General features: G+C 39.5%; 1 pseudogene; it reads left to right on the forward strand.

The window, feature by feature from the left end:
• Window positions 1-3717: 3717 nt before the first annotated feature.
• On the forward strand, window positions 3718-7137 carry LOC113624517 (phosphorylase b kinase regulatory subunit beta pseudogene; annotated as a pseudogene).
• Window positions 7138-11870: the final 4733 nt, after the last annotated feature.

The following is an 11870-nucleotide window of genomic DNA, read 5'->3' on the forward strand; positions in this document are numbered from 1 at the left end:
AGACTGACATAAAACTCTGAAATAAATCAAGAAAGAGATGCTGTTGGTTTACACAAGATTAGCAGCTGGGAGGTAGTGAGAAATGGCCAGATTTTGTATTAATTTTGAATTAAAGCCAACAGGACATGCTGATGATCTAGATGTGAGGTGTGAGAAAAAGAGGAGCCAGGAATAATTTCTGTTTATTTTTTAAGTAAAATTTTTTTACAATATAACAGGCATGTAGAAAAATGCCCAAATCATAAATGTACAGCTTGGTGAATTTTTCACAGAGGGACAAGACTCAAGTAGTCATCTTCTCCAGTAAGACCTAGAACATTACCAGCCCCCAAGAGGCCCCTACTAGGCTGCTTCTCAGTCATTTTCCCTCATTCTCAGTGTAACCACTGTCATTGAGTTTTCCCACTGAACCTGTATTCACAAGTTTTGATAGATCATATTTTCATTATTATTTAGTTCAAAATATTTTCTAATTTCCATTTTGATTTCTTTAACCAATTTCCAAATATTTGGTGGATGTTCTAGTTATTTTGTTACTGATTTCTAGCTTAATTCCACTGGGGTCAGAGAATACATTAATGCTTTCAATATTTTGAAATTTTGGGGAATGTGGAGACTTGTTTTATGGCCCAGCATATAGTCAGTTTTGGTAAATGTCTTATGTCCCTTTAATACATTAGAGGCAGATTTTTTTTTTTTTTCGCGGTACACGGGCCTCTAACTGTTGTGGCCTATCCCGTTGCGGAGCACAGGTTCCGGACGTGCAGGCTCAGTGACCATGGCTCACGGGCCCAGCCGCTCTGCGGCATGTGGGATATTCCCAGACCGGGGCATGAACCCATGTCCCCTGCATCGGCAGGCGGACTCTCAACCACTGCACCACCAGGGAAGCCCCTAGAGGCAGAATTTTATATATGTCAATTAAGGCAAGTTTATTAATATATAATGCTTTGTATTTCTGTGGTGTCTGTTGTAACTTCTCCTTTTTCATTTCTAATTTTATTGATTTGAGTCCTCTCTTTTTCTTGATGAGTTTGGCTAATGGTTTATCAATTTTGTTTATCTTCTCAAAGAACCAGCTTTTAGTTTTATTGATTTGTGCTATTGTTTCCTTTGTTCCTATTTCATTTATTTCTGCTCTGATCTTTATGATTTCTTTCCTTCTGCTAACTTTGGGTTTTGTTTGTTCTTCTTTCTCTAGTTCCTTTAAGTGTAAGGTTAGATTGTTTATTTGAGACTTTTCTTATTTCTTGAGGTAGGCTTGTATAGCTATAAACTTCCCTCTTAGAACTGCTTTTGCTGCATCGCATAGGTTTTTTTTTTTTTTTTTTTTTTTGCGGTACGCGGGCCTCTCACTGCTGTGGCCTCTCCCGTTGCGGAGCACAGGCTCTGGATGCGCAGGCTCAGCGGCCATGGCTCACGGGCGCAGCCGCTCCGCGGCATGTGGGATCTTCCCGGACCGGGGCACGAACCCGCGTCCCCTGCATCGGCAGGCGGACTCCCAACCACTGCGCCACCAGGGAAACCCCATCCCATAGGTTTTGGATCATCGTGTTTTCATTGTCATTTGTCTCTAGGTATTTTTTGATTTTCTCTTTGATTTCTTCAGTGATCTCTTGGTTATTTTGTAGCGTATTGTTTAGCCTCCATGTGTTTGTGTTTTTTACATTTTTTCCTTGTAATTCATTTCTAATCTCATAGCGTCGTGGTCAGAAAAGATGCTTGATATGATTTCAATTTTCTTCAGTTTACTGAGGCTTGATTTGTGACCCAAGATGTGATCTATCCTGGAGAATGTTCCGTGTGCACTTGAGAAGAAAGTGTAATCTGCTGTTTTTGGATGGAATGTCCTATAAATATCTATTAAATCTCTGGTCTATTGTGTCATTTAAAGCTTCTGTTTCCTTATTTATTTTCATTTTGGATGATCTGTCCATTGCTGTAAGTGAGGTATTAAAGTCCCCCACTATTATTGTGTTACTGTTGATTTCCTCTTTTATAGCTGTTAGCAGTTGCCTTATGTATTGAGGTGCTCCTATGTTGGGTGCATATATATTTATAATTGTTATATCTTCTTTTTGGATTGATCCCTTGATCATTATATAGTGTCCTTCCTTGTCTCTTGTAACATTCTTTATTTATTTATTTATTTATTTTTTGTGGTACGCGGGCCTTTCACTGTTGTGGCCTCTCCCATCGTGGAGCACAGGCTCTGGGCTCACAGGCTCAGCGGCCATGGCTCATGGGCCCAGCTGCTCCGTGGCATGTGGGATCTTCCTGGACTGGGGCACGGACCCGTGTCCCCTGCATCGGCAGGTGGACTCCCATTATATATATTATTAATATATATATTAATATTAATATTATTAATATTAATTAATATTAATTAACTGCTCGCCACCAGGGAAGACCAACATTCTTTATTTTAAAGTCTATTTTACCTGATATGAGTATTGCTACTCCAGCTTTCTTTTGATTTCCATTTGCATGGAATATCTTTTTCCAGCCCCTCACTTTCAGTCTGTATGTGTCCCTAGGTCTGAAGTTGGTCTCTTGTAGACAGCATATATATGGGTCTTGTTTTTGTATCCATTCAGCAAGCCTGTATCTTTTGGTTGGAACATTTAATCCATTCACGTTTAAGGTAACTATCGATATGTATGTTCCTATGACCATTTTCTTAATTGTTTTGGGTTTGTTTTTGTAAGTCCTTTTCTGCTCTTGTGTTTCCCACTTAGAGAAGTTCCTTTAGCATTTGTTGTAGAGTTGGTTTGGTGGTGCTGAATTCTCTTAGCTTTTGCTTGTCTGTAAAGCTTTTGATTTCTCCATCGAATCTCCATGAATGAGATCCTTGCTGGGTAGAGTAATCTTGGTTGTAGGTTCTTCCCTTTCATCACTTTAAGTATGTCATGCCACTCCCTTCTGGCTTGTAGAGTTTCTGCTGAGAAATCAGCTGTTAACCTTATGGGAGTTCCCTTGTATGTTGTTTGTTGTTTTTCCCTTGCTGCTTTCAATAATTTTTCTTTGTCTTTAATTTTTGCCAATTTGATTACTATGTGTCTCGGCATGGTTCTCCTTGGGTTTATCCTGTATGGGACTCTCTGCACTTCCTGGACTTGGGTGGCTATTTCCTTTCCCATGTTAGGGAAGTTTTTGACTATAATCTCTTCAAATATTTTCTCTGGTCCTTTCTCTCTCTCTTCTCCTTCTGGACCCCTATAATGCGAATGTTGTTGCATTTAATGTTGTCCCAGAGGTCTCCTAGGCTGTCTTCATTTCTTTTCATTCTTTTTTCTTTATTCTGTTCCACAGCAGTGAATTCCAGCTTTCTGTCTTGCAGGTCACTTATCTGTTCTTCTGCCTCAGTTATTCTGCTATTTATTCCTTCTAGTGTAGTTTTCATTTCAGTTATTTTATCGTTCATCTCTGTTTGTTTGTTCTTTAATTCTTCTAGGTCTTTGTTAAATGTTTCTTGCATCTTCTCGATCTTTGCCTCCATTCTTTTTCCGAGGTCCTGGATCATCTTCACTATCATTATTCTGAATTCTTTTTCTGGAAGTTTGCCTATATCCACTTCATTTAGTTGTTTTTCTTGGGTTTTATCTTGTTCCTTCATCTGGTACATAGCCCTCTGCCTTTTCATCTTGTCTATCTTTCTGTGAATGTGATTCTTGTTCCACAGGCTGCAGGATTGTAGTTCTTGCTTCTGTTGTCTGCCCTCTGGTGGATGAGGCTATCTAAGAGGCTTGTTGTTTTTACTATTTAAAAAGTGATTTTATTATAACATAAAGCATACACTCCAAAGAGAGATAATGTATCACATATGTGTACAGTTTAAAGAATAATAGCAGCCGGCTGGGAGGAGCTGACAGGCGGCCCCGGGGAGGCCAAGGCGTTGACCCGAGTGCAATGGCAGGGTGCATGGCCGAAGTGAGCTGGAAGGGCTTGGAGCGAAGAGCCCAGACCAATTGCTATAGTTTAGCCTGTGATGCTTATGATTAGAGTCAACAATTTGAAATGGCCAGCTCACCTGATGCAGTTGTCTCTTCTCTACCAGCTTTCTTAAGGTCTGGCTCAGTTTATGAACCTCTTAAAAGCATTAATGTTCCAAGACCTGATAATGAAACTGTGGGATAAATTGGGTCACTAGTACAGAATTGTCAAGTCAACACTGCTGCTGTATCGAAGCCCAACTGCAGGTCTCTTTCCCACAAAAACATGTGGTGATGATCAGGAGGCCAAGATCCATGACAGTCTATACTGCCCTGCTGTGCCCTGGGCTTTGGCTCTTGTATCAGTCGCATTGATGATGACAAGGGAAGGACCCGTGAGTTGGAGCACTTGGCTATAAAATGTATGAGAGGAATTGTCTACTGCTATATACGTCAGGCCGATAAGGTCCAGCAGTTTAAGCAGGATCCGTGCCCAACACGTTGTCTTCACTCTGTTCTCAATGTACATACAGGGATGAGATTCTCTCCTATCAGGATTATGGTCATCTTCAGATAAATGTAGTATCACTCTATCTCCTTTACCTTGTGGAAATGATTTCCTCAGGACTCCAGATTATCTATAACACTGATGAGGTCTCTTTCATTCAGAACCTTGTATTTTGTGTGGAAAGAGTTTACTGTGTGCCTGACTTTGGTGTCTGGGAGAGAGGAAGCGAGTATAATAATGGCAGCACGGAGCTGCATTCGAGCTCTGTTGTCTTAGCAAAAGCAGCTGTAGAAGCAATTAATGGAGTCAACCTCTTTGGCAACCAGGCCTGTTCTTGGTCGGTTATATTTGTGGATCTCGATGCTCACAATCGCAACTGGCAAACTTTGTGCTCACTGTTACCCAGAGAATCAAGATCTCATAACACAGATGTTGCCCTGCTCCCCTGCATCAGTTATCCTACGTTTGCCTTGGACGATGAGGTTCTGTTTAGCCAGACACTCAATAAAGTGGTTAGAAAATTAAAAGGGAGATATGGATTTAAGCATTTCTTGAGAGATGGGTATAGAACATCATTGGAAGATCCTAATAGACGCTACTGCAGACCAGCTGAAATTAAGCTGTTTGATGGCATTGAATGTGAATTTCCCATATTTTTCCTTTACATGATGATTGATGGTGTTTTTAGAGGCAATCCCAAGCAAGTAAAAGAATATCAGGATCTTCTGACTCCAGTACTTCATCAGACCACAGAAGGTTATCCTGTCATACCAAAGTACTACTGTGTTCCAGCTGATTTTGTAGAATATGAAAAAAGAAACCCTGGTAGTCAGAAGGGATTTCCTAGCAACTGTGGCCGTGATGGAAAACTATTACTTGGGGGACAAGCCCTTTATGTCATCACAAAACTCCTGGCTGATGAATTAATTAGTCCTGAAGACATTGATCCTGTTCAGTGTTATGTCCCACTACAGAATCAATGTAATGTAAGCATGAGGTTTTCCAATCAGGGCCCACTGGAAAATGATTTGGTTGTTTATGTAGCGTTTATAGCAGAAAGCCAATGCCTTCCAGTTTTCCTCAACACATATGGTATTCAGACTCAAACTCCTCAACAGGTAGAACCCATTCAGATCTGGGCCCAGCAGGAGCTTGTGAAAGCTTATTTCCATCTGGGGGTCAATGAAAAATCAGGACTCTGCGGAAGGCCAGATAGGCCCATTGGCTGCCTCCATACATCAAAGATTTATTGCATTCTAGGAAAGACTGTGGTTTGTTACCCTATCATCTTTGACCTAAGTGATTTCTAAATGTCTCAAGATGTTTTACTGCTGGTAGATGACATAAAGAATGCACTACAGTTTATTAAGCAATACTGGAAAATGCATGGGCATCCACTTTTCCTTGTTCTCATCCAGGAAGACAGTATAAGAGGTAGCCAATTCAATCCCATATTAGATATGCTGGCAGCTTTTAAGAAAGGAGTGGTTGGAGGAGTTAAAGTTCACGTTGATCATCTACAGACACTAATATCTGGAGCTGTGGGAGAACAACTTCTTACGAATCAGTGACACAGAAGAGCTTCCAGAATTTAAGAGTTTTGAGGAACTAGAAGTTCCCAAACATTCAAAAGTCAAATGACAAAGCAGCACCTCCAGTGCTCCTGAACAAGAACAGCAGCCAGATGTTACCATTACTGAATGGAAAAACAAACCCACCCATGAAATTCTTCAAAAACTGAATGACTATAGTTGTCTGCTTAGCCAAGTCATCCTGCTGGGTATACTGCTCAAAAGAGAAGGACCCAACTTTAACACAAAGGAAGGTACTGTTTCTGATCACATTGAGAGAGTCTATAGAAGAGCTGGCAGCAAAAAATGTCAGTTGGTGGTGCGCCATACAGCAAGCCTTTTAAGTAAACTAGTGGACAGCCTGGCCCCATCCATTACTAATGCTTTAGTGCAGGGCCAACAGGTAACTCTGGGTGCCTTTGGACACGAAGAAGAGGTTATCTCTAATCCTTTGTCTCCAAGAGTGATTAAGAACATCATCTATTACAAGTGTAATACCCATGATGAGAGGGAGGTGGTCATTCAGCAAGAACTGGTCATTCATATTGGCTGGATCATCTCCAATAACCCGGAGTTATTCCGTGGCATGCTGAAAATACGAATTGGCATTGTGTGAGGCAGTGCAGTAAGGCACATGACCAGGCTCTAGCATCCAGCAGAACTGAGTGCAAGTCCTGACCGCCACTCATCATCTCAGTGGCCTGAGGCCAGTGGCTGAACCTCCCTTCTGCTTTCATACCAGCTTCATTGTTTTGTGTGAGATGAAACAAGATAATATGTTTAAAAGGCCTGCCACAACTGAGTAAAGTATAAGTGCTTCTTTTCATTTTTTTAAACATATTTTTGATTGTATTGAATACAGGTATCACGTAAATATGTTCTAATTGTAAAAAAGTCAACAAAAAACAATAATTGAGCATATAGAGTAACCTAATATGTGGCCAATTTGGGGGATGTTCAAGTGTTTGAAAAGAATATGTAGCCTGTCAGGTGCAAATACATGTGAATGTGTGTGAGTGTGAATAAGTGTTTAGCTTGCTAATTGTATAATTAGATCATCGGTATCTTTACTATTTCTGTCCTACTTGACCTTCGATTGCTGATAAATTGTAAAATGTTCTCCTGATTATGAATTTGTCAGTTTCTCCTTGCATTTTTATCCATTTTGCTTTATATATTTTAAAGCTTTGTTTCTGTCCATGTTACCATGTTTTAACAATATATCTTTCCTTATGTCATTTATTTTGTAATTGAATTATTTTTAAAAAATTATTTTTAATTTCAGACATCTACAAAAGTATAGAAAATAGTATAATAAAGCCCATACTATTACTCAGCTTCAACAATAATAAAAAAAAAAGAATAATAGAAAAACAAGCACTGTACAACTTAAAGATACAGAAGCCCCTTAATCTCCTCATTTGTGTTGCTACCTAGTACACTCTCATACTTCTATCCTGAATTTTTTGTTACTCGCCCTTACTTTTAATAACTTTTTCATTAATATAAGCATCGCTAAATTATTGTTTAGTTTTACCAGTTTTCATCTCCATATCTAGTAGATTAACTTTTAAGCATCAGTTTTAAATGTCCTTTTTTATGTTTAATCATGGTATTTACATGATATATCTCCATTCTTTTACTGTCAACCTTTCTGTATCCTTATATTTAAGATGTCCTTATTTAGGCAACATATAATTAAATTTTTATTTTTTCATCTAGTTGGACAAACTTTGTCTTTCAGTCAAAGTATTTAGTCCATGTACATTTAATATAATTACTGATATATTTGGAATTCTATTTACTGGATATAACAACAGCCTTAACCTAATAAAGTCTAATGTAAATTATAGTTTTACCACTTCCCAGACAATGCTAGGATTTAAGAACACATTAAATCCATTTATCCCTTTCTGCTGTTTGATTTACTGCTGTCATACATTTATTTTAATTTTATATGTATGTAAACTTCACCACATGTTATTATTGTCATTTATATATTTGACTCCTGTTGCTCTTCATTCTTTCCTGCATTTCTGTCTTTCCATCTGGGATCATTTTCATCTTGTCTAAACTCCTTCAGCATTTCTTTTAATAGGGATCTGCTGACAACAAACTTTTTTTGATGCCTTTATGTTTGAAGGATATTTTCATTGTGTATAGACTTCTAAGTCGTCAATAATTTCTTCCAGCACTTCATGATATCATTCTGTTTTCTTCTGGCTCCTATGGTTTCTGTTGAGAACTTAGTTATCATTGTTGTAGTTTCTTTGAAGGTACTATGCTTTTTTGTCTGGCTGTTCTTATGGCTTATTCTTTGTCTTTGTCATTTGGCAGTTTTACTATGATGAGACTAGTAATGTCTGTATCCTTCTTGGGATTTGATATTGTTCATCTGTTTGGAAATTTCTCAGATATTACCTGTTCGAACAATGCTTTTGCCTCCATTTCTCCTCTAATCTATTTCTGTACTTCTGGAGCTCCAGTTACACTTAGAACTTTGCCGTCTCCCATGTGTCTCTTTCACTTTTTTCTATATTTCCTTCTTTTTTTTTTTTTTTTGTCCTTTGGTCTGAATATTCTCTGCCAACAGAGAATACTAGTATTTAGTATCTTACAGTACTAATCCTGTTCTTATTTGTGTTTAATCTGCTAGTAAGCTCATCTGTTGAGTTCTTAGTTTTAATTACTGTATTTTTCAGTTTTAGAATTTCCACTTGATTCTCTTCTTATGGATTCTATTTCTCTGGTAAGGGTATCTTTTCATCTATTTTTTAAAAACATATTAATCCATGTTTCTGGATCATCTATGGCCTATTTTTTTTTTTTTTAATAAATTTATTTATTTATTTTTGGCTGCGTTGGGTCTTCGCCGCTGCACGCGGGCTTTCTCCAGTTGCCAGAGTGGGGGCTACTCTTTTTTGCGGTGCGCGGGCCCCTCATTGCAGTGGTTTCTCTTGCTGTAGAGCACCGGCTATAGAGCGCAGGCTCAGCAGCTGTGGCGCACGGGCTCAGCTGCTCCGTGGCATGTGGGATCTTCCCGGACCAGGTCTCGAACCTGTATCCCCTGCATCGGCAGGCGGACTCCCAACCACTGCGCCACCAGGGAAGTCCCTGGCCTATTTTTACTTTGTTTCTTTCTTTTCTTTTTGATCTGATTTCTTGGTATATCTGGTAATTTTTTTATTGAATGCCAGACATTTTGCATGAAAAATTGTAGAGGCTCTGGATGACGCTATTTTTCTCTAGAGGAAAATACATTTTATAAAATGGTAGGCAGCTAGAATAGGAACAGAACAACTCAGTCCAATCAGTATATGACTGAAAAGTCTGGGTTTCAGAATTTTTAAGGTTCTAGAGTCATCTGCCTGGGTTCAACTTGCAGGCTGGATAATCTTGGGCAAGTTTTATAATATTTCTGTTCATCAATTTTCTCATTGATAGCACAGGGTAAATAATAGTACTTTCCTCACAGCATAGTTAAGAAGATTAAATGAGTTAACATATAAAAAGTACTTAAACTAGTACCCAACACATAGAAAGTGTCCATTAAGTGTTTGCTAGTGTAGGTATTAATTTTTGCCTAAGGCCAAAATCATCTCCTTCTGTTACTGCATTTAACAAATATTAATTGGAGTGGCTACTGGTAGAACTCAAAATGTGGAGAAAGATTAGACCTTGTTAGAGGATAGGATCAGGAAATAGGGTAGAATTAAAAGCTCTTGCTATATTGAAAACAGAGTCAAAGAGGTAATGTAAGCATCTCAGTGTTGGTCTATGGTTAGCTCAGATCATTTCCTACATGTAATTCAGTCAGTTCCCACAGTGCTAGGTGAAGTTTCAAGGTGCAAGTCTATTTCAAGAACTGGTCAGTTTTTTACTTGCTGTCTCTGGAGTGGACTTGAGGGGTGGTTAGAGTCAGCAAAGCTCAGGAAGAGGGAGTGAATAGCCTCTAATATTCTCCCCATTCTACCTCTCAGGCTTTGACTTCATTTCCTTTTGGAGTGGTGCATTCTTGATCTAGGAACTAGGAAAAATGTTCTATCAAACCACAAATTAGACACAGTTTCATCAGAGAAGTTCCTAACTGATGTTTCGTCCTTGCTCTTACAAGAATCGTCCTAGTAGGATCATTCCAGTTTGATCGGATTCAAGGTACATGATTATGCCACAGACACTGTACCTGAAGCAATCTGTGTTGTTTTTGTTTTTTTTTCAATTTGTGTTTTGACTGGCGATAAATTGATAATCACCTAGCCGGCTAAGCCAGTCCAGAGAGGCAGTTAATATGGTGAAACTTCAATAAAGTCGGCTGTCAATGCGATAGATGTTACAGGTGAACTACTTGATCTCTCACTGCAATCCTTTGAATCTCTGTTATCCATCACTCTATAATACATGTGTTTAGCAGGGAAATAGGCTTCTGAAATCTCACCATCCAAGTAAGCCTCCACAATAACATTTCTAAGTCTGACACGCAAGTCTCAACAACACTGTCAGAACGCTAGTTAGCTCTCAAATTTAGTGAGGTGGGCTTCCCTGGTGGCGCAGTGGTTGAGAGTCCGCCTGCCGATGCAGGGGACACGGGTTTGTGCCCCGGTCCGGGAAGATCCCACATGCCGCGGAGCGGCTGGGCCCGTGAGCCATGGCCGCTGAGCCTGCGCGTCCGTAGCCTGTGCTCCGCAACGGGAGAGGCCACAACGGTGAGAGGCCCGTGTACCGCAAAAAAAAAAAAAAAAAAAAAAAAAAAATTTAGTGAGGTGACGTAAATTTACAGAAGGGTGGCAAGAAACTGAAGAGTGTTCCTCTTTGTGCTCTTGGACAGTAAAAAAATTTTAGAAGCATAGCCTCCGCAGTCCCCTTACCAGTCGGGCTTTTGAGTAGCAGGTTTTGGTACAAAGTTTCTGAGATTTTCCCTTTGCTAAGTCTTAAGTGGTACAAAGTGGAGTAGATGAGGTTACAGAAGGTACAGCTTTATTGCATGAATAGAAGCAAAACTTTGACGAAGCAAATAATACTGAAAGATATTTTTTATTTAGGAAAAAGGATTTCATTTTTTTTAGTTATCCTGTACTTGGTTTCATTGTCAAAATGAGTTATCACCTCAGTAATTCTTCCTGGAGAACTTGTAACACACAAAGGCCAAAACTCAAGACTAAAAACCAGTCATGGCCCTCCTTAGCATTTCTAGGGTGTTACTTTTTATGAAGAAGACACTCTTCCTGTGGCATATTTTGAATTTATATGAACATTCTAATGAATGATCTTATTGTGTGTGGTTCAATTTCCTGAGGAAAGAATTTTCTTCTGTTTAATCTCAGGAAATAGGATCAGTTCTGCCAAAGTTATTATAGAGCCCAAGGAAACATTTCCTATATTTAAATTAAGCAACTTTAAAATTGCTTAAAGGGGTCTTACTAATTAGAATTCCAGTAGAGAAAGCTTGGGAAGGTTTCAGAGTGCTGTATCTGAATCCACTTCTCTTCTACTCCTGATGGGAATTTTGAAGGGATTTTGCATAGTTTCCCTAGGTGGTCAGTTACAGACCTACTTTACCCAATAATTTTTTTTTTTCTGGTACGCGGGCCTGTCTCTCACTGTTGTGGCCTCTCCCGTTGCGGAGCACATGCTCCGGATGCGCAGGCTCAGCAGCCATGGCTCACGGGCCCAGCCGCTCCGCGGCATGTGGGATCCTCCCGGACCGGGGCACGAACTCCTGTCCCCTGCGTCGGCAGGCGGACTCTCAACCACTGCGCCACCAGGGAAGCCCCCCCAATAATTTTTGAATTCATTGTTCTCAAATATCAAAATGCACGAAGGAAAATATATTCTTTAAGCTACGGTATACGACAGTGATTC

The sequence above is a fragment of the Aethalodelphis obliquidens genome, unplaced genomic scaffold (genome assembly GCF_003676395.1).
Source record: "Aethalodelphis obliquidens isolate GAN/ISIS:26980383/991018 unplaced genomic scaffold, ASM367639v1 scaffold13, whole genome shotgun sequence".
NCBI classification, from domain to species: domain Eukaryota; kingdom Metazoa; phylum Chordata; class Mammalia; order Artiodactyla; family Delphinidae; genus Aethalodelphis; species Aethalodelphis obliquidens.